The 23,774-nt window shown below is 38.4% G+C and overlaps 1 long non-coding RNA gene across 1 annotated transcript; it reads left to right on the top strand.

The window, feature by feature from the left end:
* Positions 1-22,736, top strand: LOC143649440 (uncharacterized). The gene is made up of 3 exons (XR_013159000.1): positions 1-253; positions 9,693-9,807; positions 22,656-22,736. It is a non-coding gene; the product is annotated as an uncharacterized LOC143649440 (long non-coding RNA).
* Positions 22,737-23,774: the final 1,038 nt, after the last annotated feature.

Here is a 23,774-nt window from a genome sequence, read left to right as displayed (position 1 = left end):
TGCCCACATTATGGCTTGGGGCCCTGCTTGGTTTGGGCCTGCGCCTCTTGGGGGCGGGGCTGAGGCATGCCCCTCCTGGAGTTTAAAGGCTGCTATATGGCCGGCCAGCGGCAGTCTCGGGCCCAGTGATAGCCCTTATTACAGTGAGGACAGGGCGTAGGAGGCTTGCGCGAGGGCCCGCGCAAGGGGAGGGTCTATAGTTGGACATTCTTTTGCAAAATGGCCAGTTTTGCCACACTTAAAACAGCCTGAGGTGAGAGACATAGCGGTGGCGATGGCCTGGGCTAAGCAGGAGGTTTGGAAGTCAATGTTATCGCATGCTAGGACCCAATCATGCAGCCCCTTCTCCTCTACTGGAATGAGTGCTTGTGTGCAAGGGGGGTTTGCCCCTTCAAAAATGAGCTCTTTGGCAAGCGCCGTTTGAGCTTGCTCGCCAGTTACTTTTCGCTCGCAGGCATCAGTGACTCAAGAGACGAAGGAGGCGAAATCCTCCTCTTTACTTTGAGTGAGTTTGGTAAATTTTTCGGGCTTAGCAGCAGGGCACGTATGGAAGGCTCGTAAAGCTAATTCCCTTAACTGGAGCCAGAAGCCTGCCGGGGCATGCACGCATCGCGCGGGGAGGGTGTAGGGGCCTGTCCCGGTGTAGGCATCTGTTGGGATATTAATTCCGGAGGCCTGGTTGGTGATAGTTTGCTTTTCTATTTCTGATTGAAAGTGAGCCCGCCAGTCGATGTATTGACCGGGGGTGAGAATGGCCCACGCCAGCGAGAGCCAGTCAAAGGGGGTACATAATTGTTGGGATAGCTCTTCTATGAGGTGGGTGGCGTACGGGCTGGTGAGGCCGTCCTCCTTTACGGCTTTGCGAAGCCGTTTGACTTCACTGGCATCAAAGGGGTACCATGGGAGAGGGCGTTGGGGAGTGGCCTGGATGTTTAAGGGGAAACAAGAAACTGGCTGCTAGTGAGGAGGCAGCGCGTGCACGAAGGGGTTAGTGTGAGAGAGGGGCTTGGGGCTTATATTGCAGGCAGAATTGCCGAGGGGGGTGCCAGGGGTCGGCCGAGATCGCTGCCGGTGTAGCGGATGGCCAAGGGGCTGGGTTAATGGGCATGGTGCCATTACAAGATGGCGGATGGGGCGGGGCAGTGGGATCATAAGATGGCGGACAGGGCGGAGCAGAGGCATAAAATGGCTGCTGGGGGCTTTCCCCAGTGAGGGCGGGGGAAGAGCACTTTCTGTTTTCTGCTGGAGAAGAAAGGGGGAGTTTGCCCGCGGCTTGGTTTGGACAAGAAGGAGGAAGTTCGCCATCTTTGCTAGCCTCGAGGTTGTTTTGTTTAGGGGGATCGAGCTCGAGCGCATTATTTAGTTGTTGAAAGAGGGATTCGGTATCAGAATTAAAGTCATTGTGAGAGTCCTCGGCGTTATGGGGGTGTTGAGCAGACGAAGCCTCCCGCGGGGCGCAGTGGGATGGGGGCCGCGAGCCGTGAAGGCAGGAGCGAATAGTGATGAGCATAGGTAAGAGACGGGGGGTGGGGGGGAAGCGCTTATTTTCGTTTTGCATAGCTTGGGTGACCCGATCGATTAGGTGATCATAGGTTTGTGGGTCCCACAGGTGACATGTGGCAAGCCACGGGTTAAATGGCAATAGGAGATTGGTGAACGGACACCTTACATTTATGGGTGTCCAGGAGGGCGGCTAATGTGCGAACTTGGGGCGCTTGGCGTGCCGTGAGGCGGTTGCCCATTCTCTTCTTTAGGGAGAAAAAGATAGGAGACGGGGTGAAGACGGGGTGAGGCTATTAGGCAGCTATCGGGGCCGGTCGCCGGGTTTAAGTGTGGCGAGCGGCGAGAAAGAGAAGATGGGGGCCGTTGCCAACGGCGGGGGCCCTTACCTGTTGAGCGTGGTGAACGGGGCTGGAGAGAAGACGAGTGGCGGGGAGGTCCCTGTTCTGGCGCCAATTGCAGGAGCTTTCCCTAGCTCCCGCCTGGGGTCTTCCTCGCAGCGAGACGGGGGAACTCGGTAGCCGACCGGTCCCGGGGGCTCGAAGGTCTGGAGGGCGCGTGAGACGAAGAACGACTCGCGGGAACTGGAGGAGCTGGCAAGGCGTACGCACCAGAACGTTTATTAGAGGAAGTACAGAGCTTTATATAGTGGTGTGGCGGAAATAGGGGGGGGTGGCAGCGAGGGATTGGGTGAGCTGAGAGCAGAAAGGTCCAATGGAATAGCTTGAATATGTTGCTAGGCAGAGAGCTAGAGGAACGGGGCCGAAATTACATCCGGCAAGCCTCCACTAAAATCTTTTCTTTAAGCCATTTTATTATTTCCCCCCTGTCTTCTGTAGTTGAAAGCATATTAACTGAGCAGCTAGAATCGGATACAAACTTAGATCTGGCTGACTCTAGAATCTGAGATTCCCTCCCAACCCAACTCAGAAACAAACACTGTTAATGGTTTGGTATTTTTCTCACCAATTTTTTTTTAAATGACCAAACAAATATATCGCATGTGTAAATATTTAAATTTGTGCTATATGTATTGTCAAACTGTCACCCATGAAGGCTAAACTAATGTATACTTCCCCCAACATTTGCCTGCTAGATATCTGCACTGCCCTATTCACTTGTTCCCACTGTTCTGTGCTCTGGGTGCCTGGCCTGGCTTACAAGTTCCTTGCTTCTGGTTTATGGCAGGGCTGGGTTGATGGTGAGTACCAGCAGGAAATAAGAGGAAAGGAACGGAATTAAGTTGAGGTGTTGCTTCTCCCAGGCTCTCCCAGTGGGATTGCTTTGGGCTGGCTGCATCCTTGACTCAAGGTCATGTTTCTTCTTAGGCCAGCTTTTCTATTTAGCTCTGTCTCTCTGTTTCTAGCTTTGGGGACTGCATTATCCCCTGTGACTTTTCTTCCACCCTGCCTACACCCTTATGAATAATCCTTTTATTAAATGCTCTTCAAATTACCTAGTTTGAGTGTGTTCCTTGTTTTCCATCTGAGCTCTGAGTAATACTTCTATGAGAGGGGGTTTTTCCTTCCACATTTCATGTCAAGATAGGGTATTACCCATGTTTTTAATCATTTCAGTTTTCATAAGGAGAAAATGATGTTTTGTTTTAATTTATATATTTTTGATTATTATTGAGTTTGAACATCTGTTCTTATGTTAATTGGCTATTTGCATATTTCTGTTAATTGCTTGTTAATATTCTTTGCCCATTTTTCTTTTGGGTGATTTCCCTCTCTCTCTCTCTCTATAATTCCTATTCTGAGAAGAATTTTTTCCTAATATATTTTCCAGCTGGTTGTTAAAGTAAGTGTAAGTTATTGATTTTGTATTTTGCTATCCCTCTAAACTCATTAGTTTTAATAGATTTTGTTTGAGTCCTTGGATTTTCTATTATCATTTGCAAAGAATGATTATACCATTTCTTCTTTTCCAATTTATGCCACGTTTCTTTATCTTGTTTTACTTCATTGGCTAGATCTTCCAAAACACTATTGAACAATAGGGGTGTTAGTAAGAATCATTGCCTTATTGCTGACTTTAACTTAGGTTTTACTAGGGAAGGCTAACACAGAGAAATAACCCTTGCAAAAAGTTCAGACTTATGTTGGAAGTACTGCACACTCTTAGAGAGTGCCAGTGCATGTGCGCATATTAAAGGCTCTGGGGTTTTCTTCTTCTTTTTTTTCCATACTTGCCTAATAGAGCCCTGGTACTAAATTTTATGCAGTACATTATCAGTTCCATAATTTGCATAGGTTCTGGAGGGCCAAAATGCAAACACAGTGGTTCGCAATAATATAGCTAAACCACTGTGGTTTTATGCAAAACTTCTGACTGAATTAGTCTAAGGTTTAAATATTATGTTTCTTCTCAATGCTTATTAGTGTAGAAACATAAGCTACTATCTTTTATGTTTAAGGGATCATATGGATCATCTATCACTTTGCCACTTTTACCCTCAAAATAAACAATCGAGATGATAAATGAATTTAAAAGGGTATTAGGACATCATACTGTTGTCTTTTCCTCTCTTTCTACTCTGTTTTACACACACACACAAACATACACACTCACAAATAAAAAACGCCACCAACTAACAGACCTTAAGTTATTTTCTCACAAATATATACTTTCTTCTTAACCCCCGAGTTCCTTCTTTTCTTCCTTTCCCTTGTTTCTTCCTCCTTCCTTTCCTGTCTTTCAATGCATGCTTCTCTCTACAGAAAAATCTTTCTCAATAATTGCTATTTTTCCATCCCAATGAAAAATTAAAAATCTTATCATTGTTGATAATAATAAATTAGTGTTATATCTGAAACATGGAAGAGACAGGTATTTGCTCTTTTTTTTCTTTGGGGTGCATGTTCTGGAACTCGAACCCAGGTCTCCCACATGAAAGGTGAGCATTCTACCTATGCACAGAACTACCTGTGCACCCCAGGTATTTGCTTTTAAACTTGCCATAACTGCACAAGTGGTATATGTTGATTGTTATTATTCATAGGAAATTAAGCCCTAGTACAGAGTTGGTGGCTACAACCTCAAAAGTCCCCTTGAGAATCCTCACAAATGTCTCGTCTACATTTGCTTTCTCTTCCAATTAAACCTATTATTCCTAGAGCATTTAAAGATATTACAACTATCTTTTATTCAGTTTAACTTTCCATTTTCTTTAATTACTAGTTCTGAAACAATTTTGCTTTCTGCTGTATTTCATCGAAAGTCTTTCAGCTAGGCTATAAGGCTAAATTAAGCTTTTATAGATTACTTTCTTAGGATAAACCTAATGCCCATTCATTGCTTCTAGGGTAATATTCATGCTAAGTTTCAAAAACGGACATGTAAATAAAGTTTTGGAAAAGAGTTCACTTATAGATTGCCAGTTTCCTGTGTGATAAGAAAAATTATCAAAAGATGGATTCTCCTATTTTTACAGAATTTCTTTAGTTAGTTAATTGTATCAAATTTGTGGATGTGAATTTAAAACACATTTCTAGATTAACAGAGAATTACAGAAATTCAGTTTTACCTCAACTTAATTGTTACTCTATCAGATTAGTCACATATTCATATTTTTCATTTAAATTAAATTATTTAAATTCCTGAAGTTGGAATTCCAGTATTTAAAAGACTAGATTCATGATGTTGCCGAATGTAATGGCATATTGGATTTTATTTTATTTTTTGCCCAGTGTGGGAGATGGTGCCTGACAAAAACCCTTTCCCATTAACTAGATCTATGAGAAAAAAAATTCATTATTACTAATGAATTCAGGGATTTTACTTACTGGCAATAGCCAAGTAGTCTGATACAAAGTACATATTGAATTATTAATCATAACATTGCTAGATTTGTAACATAAGAGCATCTAAATATACTCTGAGTATCACAAAGACTGTGTTTCTTGCCTGGAGCATTCTCTCTGCTACACCTTACATCTATTATTATCTTTCTCATGAACAGGAGTGAATCTCAGTAAGGTCTATGGACTGTGCTATGTTTAAAGGCTACTTACTGAGCCAATATTTTCACAGATAAGATCAATAATTCAATAATATATGTTTAACCCTTTGAAATTTAGATTAGAGGGGACACTGCCTAATAAAATTCTGGTACTGAATTTTATGTAACATATTAGCTAGCCTTTAAAGTTTATCTTCAAGTCCCAAAGTCACTAGAAGACAAACTGAACACATCTGCAATTATCTGGATTAAACCAGAGTGATTTTATGTAAAAACTCTGAATGCATTTAAGGTTTATGTATTGGGAAGATACCGTGTAATGATTACTCATTTCATTTCTTTGTTATGAGCCTTGGTCTAATGTTGAAACTTTTGAATTAAAAATTTTATGTTTATGACTGTTTAGTTGGAACATTAGTTCAAGATGCAGACTGAGATAGTGCTATAGCTATCCAGTATGTTTCATTCAAAGTTATTTTATAGAGTTGTGATCTAATGCTGTATTTGTAAGGCCATCAGTAACCAAACCCTGGAAGTGCTAAATTTCTTTTGAAGCTTTCAAGAGATATTTTAATTAAGTTTTCAAATTGCTGTTGGATCATCTTCACAATTCTATAGTGCTTTATTTCCATTAACAAAATAGTAATTAAAATTAAATTTTAAAAGAAATAACCACAGTAGGTCATACTTTTATTAACTCGAGGTAGATAATGAACCTGTCCTATATAAAGACTGAACTAAATCTGCTGAGAGGCTGGGGATAGTGCATTTTAATTAAGGTAATCCTTATTTGCATCTAACAAACAGCATTGCTACTTAGAAATTTAAGACCTTAGTGATGCATATTAGTACATTACCTCAACAAATCTAATAGGGATTTAATACTTGTGTTTGAAGGAGCAATTTGTCATAAATTAAGAGCATTTGCATAGTAAATTTCAAGGATGTTATTCTTTGCAGAGTTTTCTATAATTAAGGAACACATTAAACATTAAAATTTTATAAATTTTGTAGTGCTAGGAAATCATGCTTTGTTATTAAACTGAGCCTCATTTTCAGCTGTGTATAACCCTATGGAAAAGTCCGGCTTTAATAAAGACATAATGAATGCACTGTTACTAAGGTTTTTTTCCTCTTAAATCTTGAGCGATGGCTTATGTATTTAAAGAATGTTTTAGCATGCAAAATGCAACTCTAAGGACATCTATTTAGTTGGATGGAGAGTATTTAATCATGTAAAAAGTAGGCCAAAGAGACTCATCGCAACCACACTGCTAAATAGCTATAAGCTGCATCATATATAAATTAAGTGTTCTCTAATTGGGGGTATGGGTAGAATCTTTCTTTAGTCAGTTAAGTGTTTCATATTAATATCTACTTCAAGTTAGTTAAAGGAATTAAAAAGACCGTTTTAATTAAGGATGACAACTCTATTCTCAAGGTTCCTTTTATTTTGATGGCTAACAAGATAATTTTAACATTTGCATTTTAGAGTCCCAGAGAGAATGATTTTATGAAATGGAGCCTAGGATAGGATCAACAGTCAAGTTCGCCTGTGGTCAAGTGGATTTTTGACAAAAAAATCACTTAAACATTTTTACCTGTGGCTGACTTAGGGTACGAAAGGATTAGTTTCTCAGAGAAGAAGGAATTTACATGTGATTCGGTTTGCCTTCGACTGCTGTGTCTCTGGTCTTCCTCTTATCTTCTTCCATAAATTACTGAATCACTTTGGTTTTCAAACCAAGGAGAAAGGATCTAAGAGTTTGTTTGCTGTTAGTATCTGGAGCGTTTGGTGGCTTCTACAGCTTTTAGTAGTTTAAAAAAGTTTTCTGCTGAGAAAGGAATGCAAGTATTTATTCAACACTTATTTAATGAATGTGGTGCTTCAATAGATTAATTCAGATTATATAAGTATGGGTATTGCCTTACTGGTAACTTTTAACTCAGCACGCTGTCAAATCTAGTAATACTTATAAAATATTTGGATATTTAACTTTATCCAATATTGGCAGCAGTATAGAAGGTGTGGTTTCAAGTCCTCATAATTTAGAAATGTCTACACTATCAATATTTGTTATCATTATTATTATTATCATATGATTGGTGAGAAAAAGCTCAATTACTTAAATGTATTAAAACTAGTTAGAGCTACACAGTAATACTAGGGAAACATATTATTTGAATTTCTTCATTCATTAGAAAGGCAAGTTGTAGATGTGGAAATAGCAGGTACCTGGGGATGGTCAGCTGTGGGTTCAAATCTCAATATCATGACTTACTGGCTGGGTGATCTTGGGCTTAATGTCTACATTTGTACATTGGAAATAATGCGACCAAGTTAAATATTAGTCTTCTATTTCCTCAACTTTAAAAAGATATACTAATTTTGGAAGTTCCAGATGCTTTATAGATAAGACATGGCAATTATGTCCTTTCTTGACATGTTTCCATTTTTACTTGTCCACTGCTACCCCTTACTATTATTTAAGAGTTGGGAAAGATAAAGCCCAGAAGAGAAAATGATTGATTTAAAATAGAACACTAAATAATTAAAAAATAAAGATAAGTAGCAGGTAAAGATCAACTCATCTGGGACATTCATTCATCAGAATGAGCAATTGCCCAATTGTCCATTTAATTTGCAATCCGTTGTCTTAGATTAAGATTATTTTCAGGTCATTTTCTTGCATAGAGTGCGGTGTGTTAGGTGCTTAATGAAACTTAGCAATAGGAAGCTGGTCAGTTGATAGGCTGAACTGTGAGTGATCAAATCGCCATTTGATTATAGCCACAAGAGCTAAAAATAACATATAACATTTATTAAGTGCTTTCTAAGGCATGGAGCACTTCACAATTATTATTTATTTATTTATTTTTGTATATAGTGTGAGGTAGGAGTCTGCATTCATTTTTTGCATATGGATATCCAGTTATCTCAGAAACATTATTTAGAGAGACTGTTCTTTCCTCATTGAGTGGTCTTGGAAGCCTTGTCAAAAATCAATTGACCATAGACATAAAGGTTTATTTCTGGACTCTCAATTTTATTCTGTTGGTCTGTAGGTCCTGTCTTTGTGCCAGTACTATGCTGTTTTTTTATTTTTTTATTTTTTTTAATTAAAGAAAAAAAGAAATTAACACAACATTTAGAAATCATTCCATTCTACATATGCAATCAGTAATTCTTAACATCATCACATAGATGCATGATCATCATTTCTTAGTACATTTGCATCGATTTAGGAAAAGAACTAGCAAAACAACAGAAAAAGATATAGAATGTTAATATAGAGAAAAAAATAAAAATAATAATAGTAAAAAAAAAGAAAAGGAAAAAGAAAAAAAAGACACAAACAAACAAACAAACAGACAAACAAAAAAAAACCTATAGCTCAGATGCAGCTTCATTCAGTGTTTTAACATGATTAATTTACAATTAGGTATTATTATTTTGAGTTTTTGTATCTAGTCCTGTTGCACAGTCTGTATCCCTTCAGCTCCAATTACCCATTATTTTACCCTGTTTCTAACTCCTGCTGGTCTCTGTTACCAATGACATATTCCAAGTTTATTCTCGAATGTCGGTTCACATCAGTGGGACCATACAGTATTTGTCCTTTAGTTTTTGGCTAGACTAACTCAGCATAATGTTCTCTAGGTTCATCCATGTTATTACATGCTTCATAAGTTTATTCTGTCTTAAAGCTGCATAATATTCCATCGTATGTATATACCACAGGTTGTTTAGCCACTCGTCTGTTGATGGACATTTTGGCTGTTTCCATCTCTTTGCAATTGTAAATAATGCTGCTATAAACATTGGTTTCACAATTTCACTTCACAATTATTAATTCATTTAACAATCACTAATCTCCATGAGGTTGGTTCTATCACCACCCCCATTTTACTTACGAGAAAACAGAGGTGTGGAGAAGAAGAAAACTACCCATGTGAGGATGTGGTAGGACTAGGCAGCTAATCTTAGCAGTCTGCATCATCGCCCAAGCTGTTAACCACTTTGCTATGTTGCCACTTATATTTTGTGGGCTGTCTAAGGAGAATTGGTGCAAAGACTTAGGTGGGACCCCTTTTCTTAAGTGTTTATTTTATTTTATTTTTTAATTTGTGTGTGCATGGTCCGGGAATCAAACCCAGGTCTCCCATATGGAAGGCAAGCATCCTACCACTGAACCACCTATGCACACCTAAAGTGTTTATTTTTTAGGTTCAAGGAACCTAAAAGGGTCTGAAGAAGAGACAGCAGAAGAGAGAGTAGACATGTCACATGGGTTTGGAATCAAGCATATGTGACTTTTGCTGTTGGCTCTGCAACTACCTAGGTGAGTCACTCTCTGAGTTTCCTGCTCAGTAAACTGGTGATGCTAATGTCTACATCAAAAGGTTGTTGTTTCATGCCTACACAAGGGCTTTGTACACTGCAGCTATTATTATAATTTATCCAGTTATTTCACCTTAGAAAAGTAAGGAATCTCAAAGGTATTCTTTTGCCCAGAGTTCTAGCATTTGAAAGTTAAGGTTTGCTTTTTGTTAATTTTGGTGGCCTGCAATGTTTCTAGTTTCTATGATGTAGATTTTATAAGCATGTTTTCAAATAAATTTCTTTCTTCCTTCTTATACACATTTTCTCACTTGCTAGATAGAATAGGCACCAGGATGAGATTGGAAGCCTTGATGTGTATACCCAAAATGTTTTTAATGAGGCACTTATTTGTAGCAAGCTTCTATGATGACACTTTTGAAGATTAGTAGTGATTGAATTGGTTTTGGTGGGAGACTCCTAAAATAGTATGCTTTTACTTGGAAAGAGGGAAGGAAGTCCAGTTTTTTCATTTCAATAAATATTTATGGAGCACCTACTATGTGCCATGTAATATGCCTGCCATTGGGTAGGGTGAATGTCATTGGTAGGTCATTTTTTTTTGCATGGGCAGGCACCAGGAATTAAACCTGGGTCTCCGACATGGCAGGTGAGAACTCTGCCTGCTGAGTCACCTTGGCCCACCCATGGTAAGTCATTTTAAGTAACCACTGAACAATTGGTGAAGCCTGACTAAAGTGCTGTGTTAAGATGGTTTGTGATCACAGGCCATAAAGGTTTTGGGAGAGGGAATGAGAAAATTGGACAATGTATTTGCTGTTTCTGATGTAACTACAATAGAACCCAAATCCAACCCTGAGTCCTGTTCTCTTAGCATCTCATTGTATTTATAAAGCACTATGAAGATGTTGGCTATTTTGAACCTTTCTCTATTACACAGGTTTACATGATTTTTGGTGTATTATGCCTTACCCTTAATCCACCACTTTATATCATTTGGTATGACCAATGTATAGTAGCTTATCTTCAAAGCAAAGTTATTATTATCGTCTCCTGTATAACAAAGATACTGTCCTTATCCTTCAGCAGCTTAAAATTTTAAATAGACAGTACTAAGGCCACAACACGTTATAAATATCAAACAGGTATAGAAATAGAACAAAACATTTTGCATTTCCAGAAATGTCACTTTTCTACCTTAATCAGCATGTGTGCTAGTAATTTTTGCTTCGGTTTCTGCAAAAACAGAAAGAACTCATGATTGAACTATAATGGAGAAGGAGCCAAGGTGTCACAAAATCACACAGTTCTTTAAATTTGTTTTTTTCCATACCTCTAATTATTGTTACACTCTTTACCAATGAGTGCTGCTCTAGCATAATTAACCTTTTGAAAAAAATTCACGCGCCGTTGGTTGCAGCACGGCTGTCTTCCAAATTGCGGCATTTTGAATTTTTATAAGTCTTTGGGAACCCCCCATGGGTCTACCTAAATTTCCTGAAGAGAAAGAAAAATTAAAATCATTGTTTCCCTCTTCCTGCTTTTGTTCAGAGGGAGTAGATGTGTTCGTGAAGAACACACACACTCAGAGGTGAGAGATGAGGGGATGGTAGGACAAGGCAGTGAAGTTCTGCTTTGTTGAGCCCTATCAGAAGAAGTGAATCCTACCGTCAGTCACCAGGAGGTGTCTCTGTGTCTGAGGAGAATCTGTGCAAACTGCCGGTTGAAAGCATTGGCAGTTTTCCATTAGTAATGAATTGTGGGGACGATTTCATTAATTTCTTCACCTCAGTCAGTACATGTTAGTGTATGTTGCTCAACCAAACATCAAAAGAATCATTGCATTTTAACCTTTTAGTCTTTCCCCATGTAACTGGGAATGGTGAAGAAATAAATTAGTGTAACATTCCTTTAGAAGAATGACTGCAGATAAGCAGTGGACATAATTTTTTCCTGTTTTTAATTTAATAGCAGGTTTATGGTTTTATGCAAAACCATTCACATTACATTTGACCCTCTGGGAGCTGCCTTTTTTTTTTCTGTGGGTATAATTTTGAGTCTTTAATAATCTGTTGTTAAATCCTGCCTGAGTTTGATTAATGAATTGTGATGAGCCAGTGCATTAATTTGCAGGTTTGGTCTAATGCCCTAAAAGGCTGCTTTGTGCAGATGTTATTAACGCTAAACTCTTCAGGAAGAGCCATTGGATGGCAGTGTGCCCCCAATTATGGACAAGCTACATCTTTGGGAATTCCTGGTGTTGGAGTGGTAGCTCTAGAAGTGCACGGAGAGCTATGTAATTGAAAGAGAAAGTCCTGATATATCATTCTTTTCTAGTGCAGGGGGCCACAGGTGTCCAAGAGGTCTCTGAGTAGAATTCAGGAGGTTCTGTGGCTGTAGATAGGAAAAGAAACCTTTACTTTCATGAACCTCTGATGGAAATTTTGCCATTCTGTTTGATTATAAATGTAGGTAATAAACCACAGTAGTATCAGCAATATCTGTGACTTTGTCATCAATAGAAATCACGAATCTTTTCATGACACGTTATAAAAGTGCAGGTACCGAAACCTATTGTTTATACTCATCACTACTTCAAAATTATAATTGTTATTAGGACTGCTGCTGGATCTTATTATTTAGTGTGTGATAACCACGTTTCAGATATAATTGCTTCTATTTGTACTTTTGGAGAGCAACAGACTATTGCAGTATCTTCTTTTATGCATTTTAAAACATGATTCTGAGAAAGGGTCTGTGGCCCCCAAATGGTTAAAAAGCCCCCTTCTAGAGTGCTTATGGTCTATGCTACCATTTTTCCCCCTTAGGCAAGTTGAGACCTTATATCCCTTAGGGATCTATTTTCCAGACCATGTCCAAGGTTCAAACTTGTTACGCCTGTGGCCAGGTGATGGCAGTGACTGTGTTGTGTTCCCATTATCAACTTTTCACTTAGTCTCTCCCCATTTCCCTCCCCCCAAGCTCCCAGAAATAATGAACTGTTTGTCTTATTTATTGATAGCTCCCAAGCACATATTATATTGCTCGACACATGGTAGGCGCTTAGTAGATATTTAATGAACGAATGAACATATTGATCACATAAAGAGGAAACAATTTATTTTTGTACCATTTAAAAATCATTTTTAAAAAGAAATAGAATCTAGTATCCACGTTCTGTAGAGTTTATTGCAATATAAAAGGTATTTATAAGGTGTTAGAAGTGTTTATGGGGACTGACATTCACCAGTTTATTTTCTAGCAGCTCAGCTTATCAGGGCAGTGTAGACTCTCATAACTGATTTTTTTTTAAAGCATTGTTATAATTAAACAAAGAGAACTGGAATTCTCTAAAGGCAAATATGACTTCAGAGACTGGAAGATTAGATTAGGGAAAAAGATGAGCATTTGTGTGGGGTGTATGTGTATGTGTGTGGATGTATTTACATGTGTGTCTCTATGTGTGAAGACACCCAACCTGGTCAGGGAGTCTTTTAGAGCTGTGAGTTGCCTTAGAGATTATTTTTCAATTTAATTTAACAAGTATTGAAACTGAAGCATAAAGAGGTTAAATGATCAGTGACCTCCTAATTGCTAAATCCAATAAACCCTTCTCAGACCTTATCTTACTTGACCACACTACTGCATTTTATGCTGCCTACATTTTCCTTTTTCTTGAAGCCCGCATATGCTGTTTTCTCTGTCTGGAATGTCATTCTTTCCTGTTCCTTTCTACCCCTGTCCTGGGGAAGGCATCTTCAAGCATCTCATCCTCACTTGGCAAGCAATGCTTTGTGCTAGGTCAGTGTTTCTCAAATTATTTTCATTATCGCCCCCCAAGGATCCTTGTAGATATTTTTTTCTTCAACCCTGCTTACTCTCCCCACTGCCTTCCGGTAGGATTTTAATACCATGGTTACCTCTTTATGTTCTGTGGTCTTTTGGAAGGAAACAGACTATCATAATGTCAAAGATTTTTGCTCCCAAGAACGAATTTTCACCTTGGAAGTAATATCTTCCTCTTTGAGAATGCATGTTGTAGTATAACCCAAATGCTACCAGATTGTCCCACCTGTGGTTTCAAATGAGTTTACAAAAGGCCCCAACCTCTGCCTATTTTGCTGCTTTTCCGTGAGATTTCCTCCCGCACCCAAAAAACAACAGCAACCCAACCAAACAAAAAAACCTTCATAAATGGAGTCCTTCCTAAATGGAATGAGGAGAGAGAGAGAACCGCAGGAAGCAAGAAGCTGTAATGGAACCCAGAAGACAAGGGGGAGTCTAAGTATTGCCACTCTGTGTCTTGCCACGTGGCAGAGGAGCCAGGGATTGCCGGCAGCTTTTCTTTGGGAAGAAAGCAGCGCTCTGATGATGCCTTGATTTGGACATTTCCCCAGCCTCAACACTGTAAGTTAATAAATTCCTGTTGCTTAAGCGGACCCATTTCATGGCATTTGGTAGAGTAGCCTAGGAAACTAAAACACCCAGCAGTGTGCTGCTGGTGGGTAGTAAATCTCAGTCGATCTAGTCTTGCTGCTGACACAGCTGTCTCGCAGGGAGCGAATCTGACCTCCATCACCGTTGTTGCCCCTGGCCGCAGATACCTGTCTGCTGATCTTGGCATAGATCTCTGGGAGAGGAATTGTTCAGCACAGGTGTGTATCACAGCAATTTTGTGTGTGTGTATGACATAACTCTTTCAATGTTCATCTCATGCAGCTGCATTCTCTAGGGTGAATCCAAAACACTAGAGTAACTTGCAATTTCCTGAGTATCCCGTGGTCTCTCTGGTCTCCAAGCTTTCTCATGCTGTTCCATCTTCCTGGAATGCTCTTTCTTCTCCTCTCCATCTCGTAACTTGAGTCTCAGTTACACTGTCATTTGTTTCAGGAAGCTTCTCTGATGCCTCTTCAGAGTGCAAGTGTGATAGCGCCCCTGTGTGCTCCTATGGTGTTCTGCAATCCTAGAATGTTCATTTATCTGTATATCCCACTATACGCGAAGCTCCTTGCAGTCAGATAATATGTAGGGTTGCCATATTTAGCAAATACAAATAAAGGATGTCCAGTGAAATTTGATTTTCAGAAAAACAACAAATAGTTTTTAGTATATATCTCATATTTGAATATAGACATACATATTTGAATATTCAGATATGGGACATATTTACACTAAACATTGTTCATTGTTTATATGCAATTCAAATTTAACTGGGCATCCTGTATTTTATTTGGCCATCCTAAGGAGATGTCTTGTTTTTTCTTGTATTCCTAGGGCCTTGCATAGTTCCTATTATCTAGGAGATACTCCATAAATGTTTAGTCAATGAATAAGTTTATCTTAAGTGCTGGTGATAAAGTAGTGAACAAACAAACAAAGTCTTTGCCCTCTTGGCGGTTACGTTCTAGTGGGTGAATACCGGTAATACATAAGTAAACAAAATATCTAACATGTCACTGTTGACAAGAAAAATAAAAAATATATCTGACACAGAACTGTTTTTTTCCCTCCCTCTATGTTCATTTCAGTGGATGGCAACGTCCTTCTTTCAGTTGCTGGGCCAAAACCCTGTCAGAGAACCATCCTTTTTCTTTTACACCCCTAATCTAACCTGTTAGGAAATCTTACTGTCATCACCAAATATAGCCAGAATCTGACCACTTCTCACCAGCTCTCCTGATACCTTCCTCGTCCATGCCACCATCTGTTCTTGCCTATATTATGGCAATAATCTCTGAGCTGGTTTCCCTTCTTCTGCCTTGCCTTAAAACTCATTTCCAACATAGCAACCACAATGGGTCTTTTAAAAAGTAAGTTAGATCATATTGTTCCTCTGCTCAGAACCCTTCAGTAGTTCCCCATTTTTCTCCTTCTAAAAGCTGAAGTTCTTAAAATGGCCTTTGCGGTTCTTCATGACTTGACCCCCAATTACCTATCAGACCTCCCTGCCTACAGCTCTTTCCCACTAGGGTGATCACCCATCCTGGTTTGCCCAGGACCCTCCTGCTTTTAGGTCTGAAAGTCCTTACATCCCCAGGTAAGCCTGGATAGTGGCTCACCCTGTACACTCCTCTGGCCATGCGTATCTCCTTATGTTTCTCAGACATTTCAGGCACACTCATGCCTTTTGTCCTTTGCAGTTGTTCCCTTTGTTGGATACACTCTTCCTTCGATATTTGCATGGCTATTTCCTTTCAGCTTTCAAGCTTTTCTCAGTAAAGCTTGCCCTGAACACTTATCCTCGTCTGGTTTTATTTCCATAGCATTTGTCAACTCATATAACATACTGCATAATTAATTTATGTTTATTGTTTTCTTTCTTTTTCAGAATATAAGCCCCAAGAGGGCAGGGATTTTGTCTGTTTCATTTACTGATTTGTCTTGAGCACCTAGAACAGTCTCTGGTTCATTTTAGCACTGGATAGATATTTGGTGAATTGAACTGAAGACAGAAAAGAGAGAGGTAGTTTCTTGTGGATGGAAGGAATTGCAGTGATTGATAACAGGGAATAAGGGGATGCTTGCCTAGAGACCTGAAGGAAGTGAGAGAATGAGCTGAATGGATCTGGGGAAGGAAACTTCCAGGGAGAGGAAACATCAAGTGAAAAGCAATGGGGCAGCAATGCACCTGGCATGTTTTGGGAAGAGGAGGGGAGGCCGTAAGGGTGGAGCAGAATGAACAAAGGATGCCAGGAAATCAGGCACGTGAGGGGGTGATAGCGCAGATCACGCAGAGACAAAGGTCATAAAAAGTATTTGGCTTTTATTGTGAATGAAATAAGGAGCCAATCAGACGATTGTGTGGATAGTGGTGACATGATCTCATTCAACATTAAAAGGCTCAACCTCACCACTGTGTTGAGAATAAACTTATAAGGAGCAAGGACAGAAGTCATGAGGCTACAGTTTCACAGTTGGGAAATTATAAAATAATTTACTTACCCATCTACTAATCTTGTAGATTAGCAAGCTAGTAAATAATATTTCTCATCAACTGATCTTTTTGGGTAAGATTAGTAGATAGGAAAGTTATAAGGAAAGGTCAGATTCTGGATATATTTTGGATTAAAGCTATTAGGAAACTTTGATGAACCAGATATAAGGTGGAAGAAAAAGGAGTCGGGATAATTTCCAGTTTTTTTCTAAAGCAAAATTTTCATTCAAGTCGAACATACAAACAGAAAAATGCCAAAATCACAAATATACAGCTTAATGAATTTTTTAAAAAGTGGAAACACTCATGTAATGACCTCCCCACCAAGAATTCCCGCTCATGCTGCATCTCAGTCATTATACGCCCTTCCCACAGGTAATCACTGGTACGGACCTTTCCCAATAAGCTCAGCTTTACCTGTATCCCATAAGTTTTAATATATCAGGTTTTCTTTATCATTTAGTTCAGAATATTTTTAAATCCCCATTTTGCTTTCCTCTTTGAAATATTTGATTCACACATGTTTCAGAGAATTTTCTACTAATCATTTGGTAACTGATTTCTAGCTTAATTATGCTGGTGTCAGAGAATATATTCAATGATTTCAATATTTTGAGATTTCTTGGGGCTTTGTGTTTATGGTCCAGCAAATGCTCAGTTTTGGTCCCATGTGATCCCATGTGATCAATCAAGTCAAATTTATTGTGTCATTTAGTCTGATTATTCAGTAAGTATTGAGAGAATTGTTGAAGTATCCCACTATCATTAGGGATTTATCTCTTTCTACTTTTAGTTCTGTCAGTTTTTGCTTTATGTTTTTTGATACTACAAATTAAAAATGGCTGCATCTTCCCAGTAGATTAATGTTTAAACATCATTATTAAATGTCCCTTTTCTATCTTTAAAGATGATTAGTGTTTCTGTGATATCTCTTTTTCCACTTTTTCACTCTCAATCTTTCTGTGCCATTATATTTAAGGCATGCATATTTAAGAACTATGTGGCTGAATTTTTGTTTATTCATCTAGTTGAACAAATTTTGTCTTTTAGAAGTAACTTGTCTATTTACATTTTTTTTTTTTTTTGCATGGGCAGACACCAGAAATTGAACCCAGATCTCTGGAATGGCAGGCGAGAATTTTGCCTGCTGAGCCACCATGGCCCACCCTCTATTTACTTTTAATGCAGTTACTAATACATTTGGAATTATATCTACTGGATATAACAACACATATTCTTTCTTTAATAGAGTCTAATATGAATGAATAATTTTACCACTTCCCAGATTTAATAACACTTAAATCTATTTATTCCTTTTTGCTGTTTAAATTATTGTTGTCCTGCATATTAAGTCTATAAATACTTTAAACCCCATACAATATGATTATTGAGCATAATTAATAGCCATTTATATGTACACTCATATCCATCTTTCTATCACTTTTCATTCCTTTTGCACTTCTGTCTTTCCATCTGGGATAATTGTTCTCCTGTCTGAAGATTTCCTGTCAGTATTTTAGTGTGGATCTGCTGACAATAAATTTTTTTTTGTATGACGACTTTGCATTTGAAGGATATTTTTACTGCATTTAGAATATTAAGTAGTCAGCAATTTTCATTCAGACTTCAAGATGTCATTCTATTTTCTTCTTGTTTCCATGGTTTCTGTTGAGAACTTAGTTGTTCCTGTTATTGTAGCTCCTTTGAAGGTAATATGATTTTTTAGTTGGCTGTTCTTATGATTAAATCTTTATCTTTCTCTTTTGGCAGTTTTACTATGATGTGCCTAATAATATATTTATCCTGCTTGGGTTTGGCATTTTTCATCTGTTTGTCCTATTTCCTCTCTAATCCACTTTTGGGGCTCCAACTACATTTTTATTACAATTTTTCCATGTCTCATATATCTCTTGTGTTATTTTCTATGTTTCTTCCTTTTTATCCCTTTATGCTTTGAGCGTTTTCTACTGACCTATCTTATAGTCTAATCTTCTTTTTACTTGTGTCTAATCTGCTATTAAATTCATCTGCCGAATTTTAAACTTTATTGTGTTTTTCAGTTCTAGAATTTCCATTTGAGTCTTTTAAAAATAGATTCCAGTTTTCTATCTTATTTGTTTTTTTTGAAAAAATTAATCCATGTTTAATAATTCCAATATCTGGGTGACCTGTGGTTCTTTCTCAATTGTCTTTTCTTCTTTTTGTCTTATTTTGGGTATGTCTGGTAATTTGTTATTGAATAAAAGACATTTCGTATGAAAACTTGTAGCAGCTCTGGATGATGGCCTCTTCCTCTAGAGGGTGCTCATTGGGGCAAATGAGAAGCAGCCGGATGGGGCAGAGCCACTTAATTCAATCATGTCTTACTGAAAGGAGGCTGAGGTTCAGAACTGTAGTGTTCTAGGGTCATCTGGCTGGGTTTACCTTGAAGGCTGGATAATCTTGGGAAAGTTACTAAACATTTCTGTATGTCAATTTCTCATTCATACCATGGGAAAATAATAGTACCTTCCTCACAGGGTGATTAGGAGAATTAAATGAGTTACTACCCAAAAACTTCTTAGAATGGTTCATGTAAGTGTTCAATAAGTGTTTGCTAAAGTAGCTGTTATTTCTAGCTCTGAATGGATGAAAGCGTAAGGCCAAAGTCTTCTTACTTCATCCCTGCATTTAATAAATACTCAAAATGACTACTGAGGAGAAAGATAGGACCTTGTTAGAGGATAGAATCGGGAAATACCATAGAATTGTGGTTCACTTAAAAGTTCTTGCTATTTGATAACAGAATCAAAGGAGAAATGCAGGTGTCTTAGAGCCTGTCTAAGATTATCCTGGATAATTTCCTACATGTAGTTCAGTCAGTTCCTACATACCAGGTGGAGTTTCACTGTGCAGGGAATTCCAAGGATCAGTCTATCTCCCATGGGCTTTTCCTGGGGTTGGCAGTGAGAAGTGATTAGAGGAAACAAGGCTAAGGAATTGGGAGTGTATAGCCGCTGGGACTCTTTCCATTCTGTCTCTCAGGCTTTGTCTTTACTTCTTTTTGAGTTGGTGCATTCTTGATCTAGGTTCCAGGAAAGATGCTGTAAAACCAAAATTAGACACAATTTCGTTAGCAAAGTTCTCAACGAATGTTTCTTTTTCACTCTTACAAGAATCATCCTAGTAGTTTCATTCCTGCTTGATCGGATTCAAAGTACATGATTATGCCACAGACGCTGTACATGAAGCAATCTGTGTTTTGACTGGTGATAAATTGATAATCACCTACCCGACTAAGCCAGTCCGTAGAGAAGCAGTTAATATTGTGAAACTTCAATAAAGTCGGCTGTCAATGCAATAGATATTGCAGGTGAACTCCTTGATCTCTCATTGTAATCCTTTGAATCTCTGTTATCCATCACTCTATAATACATTTGTTTAGCAGGGAAATAGGCTTCTAAAATCTTACCATCAAAGTAAGCCTCAACAATAACGTTTCTAAATCTGACACACAAGTCTCAACAACACTGTCAGAACAGTATTTAGCTATCAAATTTAGTGAGATGATGTAAATTTACAGAAGAATGGCAAGAGATTGAGAAGTGTTCCCCTTTGTTTTCTTGGACAATAAAAAAGTTTTAGAAGCATGTCCTTCTTTCTTCATTTCCCCTTACCAATCATATTTGCATAGCAGATTGTGGTACAAAGCGTCCCTTTTCTCCAAGAGGTAAAAATGCAGACTTCCAAAAGTTTAAAAGAATTTCATACTGCTAAGTCTGTAATTGTACAAACTGGATTAATCATTAGATTATAAAGGTACGGCTTTACTTTCATGAATAGAAATAAAACTTTTGAAAAACAAATGATATTGACAGGCATTTCTAATTCATTGTCTTAATGAGCTATCAGTTGTTTTTCCTGGAAAATTTGTATCTTACAAAGGCCAAAACTCAAAAGTAAAACCAGTCATGGCTCCACTTAGCATTTCTAGATTGTTATCCCTTTTTGAAGAAGAAATTTGCTCTTCCCATGATGTATTTTGAATTTATATGAACATTCTAATGAATGATCTTATTGTGTGTGGTTCAATCTCCTGAGGAAAGAATTTTCTTCTATTTAATCTCAGGAAATAGGATCAGCTCTGCCAAAGTATTATAGAGCCCAAGGAAACACTTCCTGTATAAATTAAGTCACTTTAAAATTGCTTAACAATGGCTTATTAATTAGAATCCCAGCGGAGAAAGCTTGGGAAAGTTTTAGATTATATCTGAATCCATTTCTCTTTTAATCTTGGTGGGAATTTTGAAGGGATTTTGTGCAGTTTCCCTAGGTGGTCAATTACAGATCTTCTTTTCCCAATAATTTTTGAATTCATTATTCTCAAATATCAAAATGCGTAAAGGAAAAGGTATTCTTTGTGTTATGATATAAAACACTGTGATTCAATTGAAGGGTCCTTAGGTGCTTAGAAAAAAATTATTTTTTTCCCATCTTTTTTCAGAATAGTCTTGGGAGAAGTGTAGAATCAGAATCTTTTGATGAAGTTGGGTTTTCTTCATGATAGCAAGCTCCTTGAGGGCAGGGAGATGTATGGAACATTCATTCTAACATCCTCCAAAGTACGTTACACAATATCTGAATAAAATTGTGTTTAATCACAATAGTAAGCATTAAGTTGAAATCTCAGAAGATAGATAGTAATAATATGATATTAATTGAGTACTTAGATGAGTCAGGCAATATAGTAAGGATGTTACTCTCTAGAACATTTATTTTCCACAGTAATCCTAGGATTTTTAATTTTTTACATGGGCAGGCACTGGAAATCGAACCCGGGTCTCCAGCATGGCAGGCAAGAACTCTACCTGCTGAGCCACCATGGCAGCCCAGTAATCCTAGGATTTTAATCCTCATTTTTTTCCCAATGGAAACTCATTTACCAAGAGTTAAGTAACCTGCCCACAGATGCATATCTGATAGGTTGCTGTGTGGTTTTAAAGCATGTCTGAAAGTTATCTGGCTCTCCTTCCATCGAGAGGTGGGATCTATAACCTCTTCCTTTGTATCAAGCTAGTCTTAGTGACTTGATTGTAACCAATAGAATATACTGGAAATAACTGCACACTGGAGCTAGTTTACAACAGTGATGCAGCTTCTGCCTTGCTTGCAGGGTCACTTGTTTCTGGAGCTCTGAGCAGCCCTTTAAGAAGGCTGACTACCTAGATACCACCATGCCATGAGGAAGTCCAACCCACATGGAATGGATAAAGGCCACGTGTAGGTGCTCCCACTGAGAGTACCAGACCAAGTGCTAGCCATGGGCTCTTGTCACCCCAGCCACCTCACTCCTTCTCTCATAGAGCGAAGAAGAGCCATCACTGTTATGCCCTTGAATTTTGGACCCAGAGAATCCACCAGCATAAGAAAATGGTTAAGTTATTAAATTTTAGGGTAGTTAGTTACACAGCAATAGTGACTGGAATAGATACAGCAGCAGGATATAAAACCCAGACTTATTCTTAACTTCTAGGAATATTGCCTTTTAGAGGTGGGCCACATTTTTCATTGTTTATTCAGTAATTTTCTTTCTCACAGGTGATCAATTATATTTTAAGTTCAGCTTAATTTCTTTCAGGTATAAAGGCCTGCACTAATTTTCTTAGTCATGTTAAAGATTTTAGACTTTCAATAGCATTTTATCAGATGCTTCCAAGAACTTGCCAGAAAATTCAGTGTACCAGCTACATTCTGTTTCTAATCTGCATTCAGTTTTCCATTCTGGAACCTCAGTCATTGGTCCAGACTGAGGAATGTCTCAGTCTGGGGAATATGAAGGGCTTACCAAGGCACTCCATTTTATGAAGTGCTCCCAGTGAGTTTTCCTGTGATAGATGCAATACTGCTAATTTGGAACTGAATATCATTGCTTCCAGTCAGTACCTGTCCAGAAGACAGCCAGAGGAAATCACAGAAAGAAGAAACCTGGATGGAATACCCAAGAGAGGAACATGGAGGTAATAAACCAATACTGCTCTTAACCACACAGAGGATAAGCCTAAGGAGCTCAATACACATTTCATTGTAGGAAAAGCTGATAGGTAAATTTATTGGATTTGGGAAAGAATTAAATATGGTCACTGTGTCATGACCCACACAATGTTATGTTGTAACTAGATAAGTAAGACCAAAAGAACTGGGCCCTCTTGCTGACCACTGGATAGGACTGGTACATAGTATGCTTCTAATGAGCACTTAATCGAATGAATGCACTAAAAAACGTGATCATCTCAAAAAAAACATTAACAGTGATTTATTTGTGTAAGTGGGAGGGACAGTGACGGGGCAATGGGGAGAGACAATAACCAAATGTATGCTTTCTCTAAATAAGATTCACTTTGTCCCTTCACAAACATACGCTAAGTGGCATAAGTGGGAACCTGTGGTGTCAATGAGGCATTTGTTTGATCTTTAAAACTTGTTTGATTACCTGCCACCTACACTCAGCAATACTGCTCTGTGAGAACAGTGGGGTGGAATAATCTTAGACAAGTTGTATAACCTCAATTTCTCATCTATAAAGGAAACGAGTTTATCAGATGAGCCTTGAAATCCCCTCACGACATAACATTCTTGGATTTTCTCCTCTCTCTTCCCTTCTCTGTTACTTGCAACTCACTCCCACAAACTGAATTTTTAAAATGTTGGTGTATCTGATTTTAAAAATTACCTGCATGTAAGAGGGATACAGAGAAGAAAAGAAGGGATTGATGGGAGTAGGGTGATGAAGTATAAAGAGATGATTTAAGGCAGACTGGTTCTGTGATACCTTATTCTAAAGAGTTTAATAAGATGAAGAATGGATTCTCCAACAGTAGAGACCGAGCAATGGTTTTATTTTCTTTCCATCCTTCCTGTCCCTGAAAAGGGCTCTGAGAATCTCAACTCTGCCTGGCTATACAGGCAGGAGGACTGTCCCCAGCTAGCACTTGTTCCCAATTCGGACTCAAACGCTTTGCAAAGGGACAGCCCACTGCTCCCCTCTAGGAGTCTTG

Source organism: Tamandua tetradactyla, chromosome 11 (genome assembly GCF_023851605.1).
Source record: "Tamandua tetradactyla isolate mTamTet1 chromosome 11, mTamTet1.pri, whole genome shotgun sequence".
In the NCBI taxonomy this organism is placed as follows: Eukaryota; Metazoa; Chordata; class Mammalia; order Pilosa; family Myrmecophagidae; genus Tamandua; species Tamandua tetradactyla.
This window is presented reverse-complemented; position numbering and strand designations above follow the sequence as displayed.